A 7296-nucleotide genomic window follows, 5' to 3' on the forward strand; every position below is an offset into this window, starting at 1 on the left:
TCCTGGCCAGGATCCTTTCCCTAGGGCTGTTGGCTTATTTGTGGTCTGTTCATTCAAAGATCACCATGCTACACAATGGTGAGAAAAGGCAAGAAAAAATTAGAGGCAGGAATTTCCCTGCAATCCAAATCTTCTGGCTAACCTCTTCCTACTTCAGGCCACAGTGGGGCTCAGCACTACCAATGACTAGGGCCTGAGAGACTTCCAGGAAGAGTCACCTGGCAGCTCTAATAGGAACTTGCCAACAGAGGACAAGCACCCAGACATCACCTCAGGCTTCCACTCGAGGGCCACTGACCTTAGACAGCTCTAACTCCACTCCTCACCTCGTTCCCAACACCCCTTCCTGGTTGTATTTTTTTCCTGCCCTCTGAGCCGTTTGATGTCTGTCCTTTTATTTATTTAAGCACAGTGCCCTCCTTGTGAAAATTAAGCACATGGATTTTCATGTGCTCCAGGCTTTTCTCCTTGCTTACCATAGTTTCTGGAATATCGTCAGCCCTCGATTTGGGTAGATTAATGCATTTCTTGGTTCTTAAAATGGTCAGAACAACTCATTCCATGGCCAGCCTATCACTCTCTGGATCAGTATTCCTGATAAATTCTAGAACAATTGTCCAGACTCAACCAAGCACAGCTCAGACCCTCTCTTGGGGCTACCTTCATGGAGGCTGATGACTGTCCTCAAGTCTGGGATAATTTCAGTCACTTCCCTTTCTGACTGGATCCCAGTCTTGGAGATGCCCCCTCTCGGCGCCAGCCCCAGTGAAGGGAGGCTGTAGCTCCATCCTACACCATTCAGGAGACAGGGTTGGGCCTCTGCTTTCTGAGTTTCCTTCCATTTAGGAGGGACCAAGGAGCTGGCGGTCCACAAAAGGGAGGGAGAGAAGGCTAGAGCAGCTGAGGCTCAACTTGATGGGGCCTTCAGAGTGGGCTCCATGAATGATCAGGTTGAACCGTAGCAGGGGAGAGGCTGGGGGATGAACAAACGGCCAGAAAACCTCAGGGTGGACAGGCAGAGGGGAGAGATCTCCGCCCCTTTGGGGAGGCAGAGATCACATGGCAAGGAAGAGATGAAGACAGAGTCAGAGACAAACGGCCAGTGGGTCCCTGCAGACAGTGACAGAGGAAGACGCGACAGCCCCAGCGGGCCGGCTGCTGAATCGCCCTCTGTTCTGGCGGGCACTGAGGGGCTTTCTTCCCAGGCCGTGGGAAAGTGGTGGGCGAGCGTGCGCACCCGACCCGCCATGTGGACGGTAATTAGCCGGATTAGGGCGGGAGCTGCACAGCCCGGTGGGCAGGGCCCGGGAACAAAAGGTCCCTCTTTGCCCCAGGGTCGTGAGGTCACCGGGCAGGGTCCCCCCCAGAAGCCGGCCAGGAGATGCGCCCTAGAGAATATGGTTTCTGTGCACCTGGCTCAGGCTGGCAGAGGACAGGGCGCTGAATCATTTTAGTAATAGATAATAACATTTGTTGAGCACTTATGGTGGACCAGCTGTAATGTCTACCCAGCCCAAGAGTATTATCTCATTTAATCCTCAAAAAGACCTGCACAATGAATCCTGTAATGGGGGGGGGGGAAGCAAAGATTTCGACTAGCATAAGGAAAATTGGTTGGGTGCACATCCACACCTAATGGTGGACATTCAATCCTTGTGGGATGGATAGAGGAAGGAAGGAAGGAATGATCAGGTGGGCAGTTTCTGCAAGTCAGAGAACCTTTGGCTTTTCCCCTGTGGCTACCCACACCGATGGGAAGTTGAGGCAGTAGGAGCTCCCAACATGTCCACGGAGTGCCACTTCCTTCAGGGAAGCCTCACTGAGAGACCCACACAGAACCAAGTCAGTACCTTCACCACCACCTGGGCAGTGCAGGAGCTGGACGCCCATAAACTTGACCATGTTTCTTTTCCAGTGGTCTAGTAGAACTGCATCTTAGGTGCTGTATGTCTGCAGCCCTGCCTGTCTTCAAAACACAGGGCAGTGGGAAGGGCCAATGGCATCCTACATAGACAGAGAGAAAAAGAGCAAGGGCCCTTGCCACTTGACTTCTCCAAATACTCTAGCAGGTCAGAGGTGGTCTGATTTTCAGTGAAGAACACACTGGAGTATGGGTGCTTTGCCCCCAGATGACCAAGCAACTCTCTTCTTAGGAGATGTCGGCAGGGACCACATACTCCTGTCTACAATGGCATGGTAGAGGTGGGAGATGGACCTAGTGTGGGGTTTGGGGGAAGGTAGGGGAGTGTGGCAAAAGCTCTTGTACACTGGCAGTCTCTGCTCCCTCTATATGGGTCAAACTAGCCAGGCCTGAGCTTTCTACAGAAAGAAGAAACCTGACATTTTGGATGGAATTTCCAAGTGTAAAAAGAAGGAAAGTATAGGCTGCACTGACACAGAGAAGGTCCACATTCAGCCTGTAGGTTGGCAATATCTAGCCTATTTCCCATACTCTGAGAATGTCCAGGCCCTCCCCACTAAATCTCTCTTCTCCTAGCTTCTCCAAGTCCTAAGTGACAGTAGGGTTAGGAGTAAGTGATGCTGGATGCCCAGCCTCTACCAGGATGTCCATGCCCTGCTCTTGGCTGGGCCCATTCAGGGGATACTGCACTAGCCGTGTATACTCAGCTGGAGGAGGCTCAAGCTAGAGGGGTCCCAGATCCCTGGGATGTTAGTGAACAAGGTCATGGCCAAAAGACAGCAACTGTCAACCCAGTTTGGCTGAAGGAAATCATGAAGGTTTTCTCCTGGGATAACAGTACATATATGTGAAAGGCTCAGACACAGGACAGTTCTGCTTCTCCTGTTCTTCCTCATACTCTATCAGCCTTCAATCTTACAGGCTTCTTGGCAGATAATGTTAAACGTTATCCTACTCCTTTTTTTTTTTTTAGAAAAACTAAGGTACAAGAGAGTGAGGGACTGAGCGTCCATGGCTCACTCCTGTAATCCTACTTACTCAGGAGGCTGAGATCTGAGGATCATGGTTCAAGGCCAGTCTGGGCAGGAAAGTCCATGAGACTCTTATCTCCAATAAACTACACAGAAAAAGCCATAAGTGGAGCTATAGCTCAAGTGGTAGAATGCTAGCCTGAGCAAAACAGCTAAGGCACAGCACCCAGGCCCAGAGTTCAAGCCCCAGGACCAGCAAATAAATAAATAAATAAATTTAATAAAAAGAGAGCAAGGGAAAGGGTGTTATTGTCCAAAAATAATTGTACTCTTTACTTGACTTATATAACTGTATCCCCTCTGTACACCACCTATATAATACGTAGCAATGAAAAATGTTTTTTAAAAACTAAGGACAGGAGTATAGATGGTTCCTCCACAACTTATGATGGTTTGATTGATGCTTTTTCCATTGTACCATGTGCAAAAGTGATATACTTTTTAAAAAACAAAACAAAACAAAACACCTCTATTTTGAGAGGTTTTGCTGAATGTAGATCTTTTCCTGGGCTAATGATAGGCTGAACGATGTGTCACTCAAGGCTAAGCAGTGACCGGGAGCTGCAACTCTCTAGGGGTCTGCCATGTGATCACGTGAGGGGAGCAACTGTTATTCTTTCCACATGCTCTGAGTTGCAACTCTGGAATATTCAGAAGGTTAGGTGTCATAGAGGCTTTCCAATTTGCAGTATTTTCACTTTGTCATAGTTTTATCAGGATTGGGACTCCATTGAAGGCAGAGGAGCTTTTCCGTGTTTTTCTGAATGAGGTTTCTGGAGATTTAGCTTGAGGGAGCTCCAAGTTTGCGATTTGTTTGGAAAGTGGTGTTTTCGTAAAAGTTGATGTGTGTCTGTTGTACTCAATGCTGTAATATGAACGTGGCCATTCCAACAGAAACAGGAGGGCAGTGTTCCTCCCATGGTCTGGGAAACCTGATACTTGTGGAATGAGCCACATTTGTCCAGTGGGATCTCAGACTCCCAGTACTTCATTGTGAACCCACAGCAGTTCACAGCCATAGGAAAGAAGCCCAGGTGGAGGATCCCATCCCCCAAAGTCAGCTCATGGCAAAATGGACCATTCCCAGGGGCTCTTACTTTCTGGGGCGGCAGAAATCGATGGTGGCTCTGTTGCTTGTCATGGCTGGCCTTAGGCTTCTCCACTTCTTGGAAAACGTGGGCGATGGCCTCTTGTGCCAGGTACAGGTGTAGCTTATTCATCAGGATATCGTCCTGTTGTTTCCTCCTTCAGCTACCTCCATGCTATCCCTTGTTTCACATGCAAACGCCCATCATCCCCTAATATAGCTGCCTCCTCTCCCTCCTGAGAGGGACAGATGTGAGAGACAAAGAGCGCCCAGTTGCTCAGCCTAGCTGAGTGTTGTGGGCCAGTGGCTAGGAGGTTATGGTAAACTGAAAGGCATCAGGACCCCCTCTCCTCTGTCCCTGAAAAGAGCAGGACTCAGGAAGGCAAAGGCCAAAGGGTGAGCAGCCACAGAAAGGGAGAAGTTTGTTCTAGGACCACTGATGAGGCATGACAGCTCAGCTGAAAATCAGTGACAGAGTCTGTGAGCCAGAAAAGCAGGGGGCACATGGACACTGCACCCCAGCAGCTGGCAGAACATTGGGGATCTTTGCCTCTTTGTGCAGAGGGGGCAGAACTTGAGCTTGAACTCAGAGCCTGTGAGCACTATCTTTTAGCCTTTTTGCTCAAGGCTGGTATTCTACCACTTGAGCCACAGCTCCACTTCCAGCTTTTTGGTGATTAATTGGAGATACGAATTTCATGGACTTTCCTACCAGGGCTCACTTTGAACCATAATTCTCACATCTCCGCTAACCAGGATTTTAAGTGTGAACCACTTAACATCTGGTGACTTTTTGCCTCTTTTCCAAGACATCTCCCTTCTCCCCTTCCATACAATCAGTGGTGGAACAGAGACAGACAGCCCAGATCTCTAGGCATGGTAAATTCCTGCCTACCCCCACTCCACTAGGGCAGAGACAGGTTGGCAAGGGGTGGGAGGCAGGCAGAATTACTCCAGAGAAAGCCAAGTTTTGGGCCAAAAAGCCCTTAGAGAAATGTGGGAAATATATGGAACTATTCAACCCCTGATCAGATTTCTGAGAGTTCCTCTTCTTGTTCCCCAATTCACACACAACTAGATCAAGACTCAAGTCCTTCCCACCCCCAGTGCAGCTCTTTCTACCAGCAAGCAGGAGACATTTCATTCCAAAGCCTGTCACTGATCACACTGTCCCCTTTCCCAACCTCCAGCCTTAAGAAAAACCAAATCCTCAGGGTGGCTCTCTTCCAGCACTCTCCACCCACACCCCAACTGCAGGGTCATTAGCATATGCAGCAGTCTCTTGGTTTAGAGATTGTCAAATCCAGAACACCCAGGCAGAAATCTGCTCTATTCCTCTGTGGATGTGATATCACCCTTTGGGACATGCATCTGAAAAGACAAAATGAAGATTGCAATGAGTTCAAAGTCTGACCCAGGTGGCCTGTGTGTCCTGCCGACAGGATGAGGAGGACACTGGAATGGTCAGTTCCCATGGCTGGATTCCAGCAAGCCTTTGAAACCACCCATTGCAATGGAGACCTGGAGAATGGCCTGATCTCCATGAAAGGACTCACGACTGACTCCTCTGGGACAGTTGTCAAGAGCCCTGGATAAGCTGCGGCTTGATGGCTCACACCTGACATTCTAGCACTTAGGGTGCCAAAGGAAAAAAGGATCACGAATTCCAAGCTAGTCTGCGTCATAGAGCCAGACACTGTCTGAAAAAAAAAAAAAAAGACCCCTGGCAGCCTGGAAAGACCTGCTTACCTGGCCTTGGTCACGCGGTCCCATGGACAAGATGATCATGGACCTGGGTGAAGATGCAGGCAGTTAACTTCTCAAATTTGCAGATCACCAATACTGAGAAAAAGTGAGAAATGCATTGAGTAATAAACTTCAGTCCAACAGGTTTGGTGGGCCTCATCTTGAAGGAGAGGAATTTGAAAAGGGTCAATGTAACAATCTGCTCAGGCCATCCAAGATATCTTCCTCCATACACGTGAAAAGCCAAAAATCCCAAAACAATCCTAGGGATTCTGCCTGGCGCCAGTCAACTGTTCAGATTGCATAGAACAGGATGCAATCTTAGGGCATTTAGGGAGGTCTGGCTTTGTGTTGATTTCTTGTTGGTCCTCTAAAAGCCCACAATGAAAACCTTTGGGACTTGTTAAAAATGTGAGCTTCTGGGCTCTACCCAGCTTGTGCAATGAAACTAGACCTGTGGCCCTGTAATGTACATTTCCAATAGCATCCAGGGTGATTTGAGAAAACATCTTCAGCTCATCCTGCCACACTGGCTCGCTTGTCAGAGGGCTCCTGCCCAGCAAAACTCCCCCTTTCTGCTGGAAATTCCCCTCTCCAAGCTTCGCTCCCTCAGGTTAGGCCCTTGCCTTTACAAACGACCTTGTCAGCGAAGATTTTGGAAGATGAAGACAAGCTGGCTTGTAGCAAAGTTGTGGTGGGGGCACTGGGTGGAGACACAGGCTGAACTTCCCAGACAAAGAACAAGGCTTAATCATATGGCCCAAGGGCCATGATCCAGCTCTGCCTGAAGCCGTGGAGAGACTGAGAAATAAACCATTTGTTCCATCCGGGCGTGGGAAGAACTTGGGTTGGAGAGGCAGCCTGACCTGCGTGTAAATCTGGCGCAGGCCCTTACCAGCTGCACGACCCTGAACATGGACTTCAACTTCAGTGTTGCTGAGGGCTCAGCTCCCCCTCCTCAGAGACAAACACACATTCCTCACCCAGCTGTTGTAAGGAGTCGATTAAATAATATAAGGAAAGCATTGGCATACAGTAGATGTTCCGTGTTGCTTGTGGAATTCATGAATGGATAGTAGATGGATGGATGGATAGATGGATAGATGGATAGATGGATGGGTGAATGGATGAATGGATGTATGGATGGGTGGATGGATGAATGGATGGACAGCCTTGGTAGAATCTTCTTTCTTTCTTACAATTGCCTTTGTATTAATTGGTCCCACCCTAGTATAATTCTCTGATATCTCACAGATGGTTCTACTTGGGGTCAATATCATGTTTCTAGAAAAGGCTCCCCTCCTTTCCCCCTCCCTTTTCTCTGCATGCCCCTCTCCCAGCTTCCATCTAGATTCCAGGCAGTCCCTCTAGCACTGGATCTTGAACACAAAACAAGTATTTTTTTTTCTTGGTCATGGGGGCCTGAACTCTGGGCCTGGGCGCTGTCCCTCAGCTCTTCAGCTCAAGGCTAGCGCTCTACCACTTGAGCCACAGTGCCACTTCTGGCTTTT

The 7296-nt window shown here is 48.9% G+C and overlaps 1 long non-coding RNA gene across 1 annotated transcript in view; it reads right to left on the reverse strand.

Annotated features, from left to right (window-relative positions):
* Positions 1 to 5357: 5357 nt before the first annotated feature.
* Positions 5358 to 7296, reverse strand: part of LOC105986831 — a 51818-nt gene continuing 49879 nt past the window's right edge. Inside the window, exons 5-6 of the long non-coding RNA XR_001175134.1 lie at positions 5789 to 5831; positions 5358 to 5410 (exon numbers count right to left, since the gene is read on the reverse strand). This is a non-coding gene — a long non-coding RNA (uncharacterized LOC105986831). The remainder of the gene's footprint in view (positions 5411 to 5788; positions 5832 to 7296) is intronic.

The sequence above is a fragment of the Dipodomys ordii genome, unplaced genomic scaffold (assembly GCF_000151885.1).
Source record: "Dipodomys ordii isolate 6190 unplaced genomic scaffold, Dord_2.0 Scaffold37, whole genome shotgun sequence".
Classification (NCBI taxonomy): Eukaryota; Metazoa; Chordata; class Mammalia; order Rodentia; family Heteromyidae; genus Dipodomys; species Dipodomys ordii.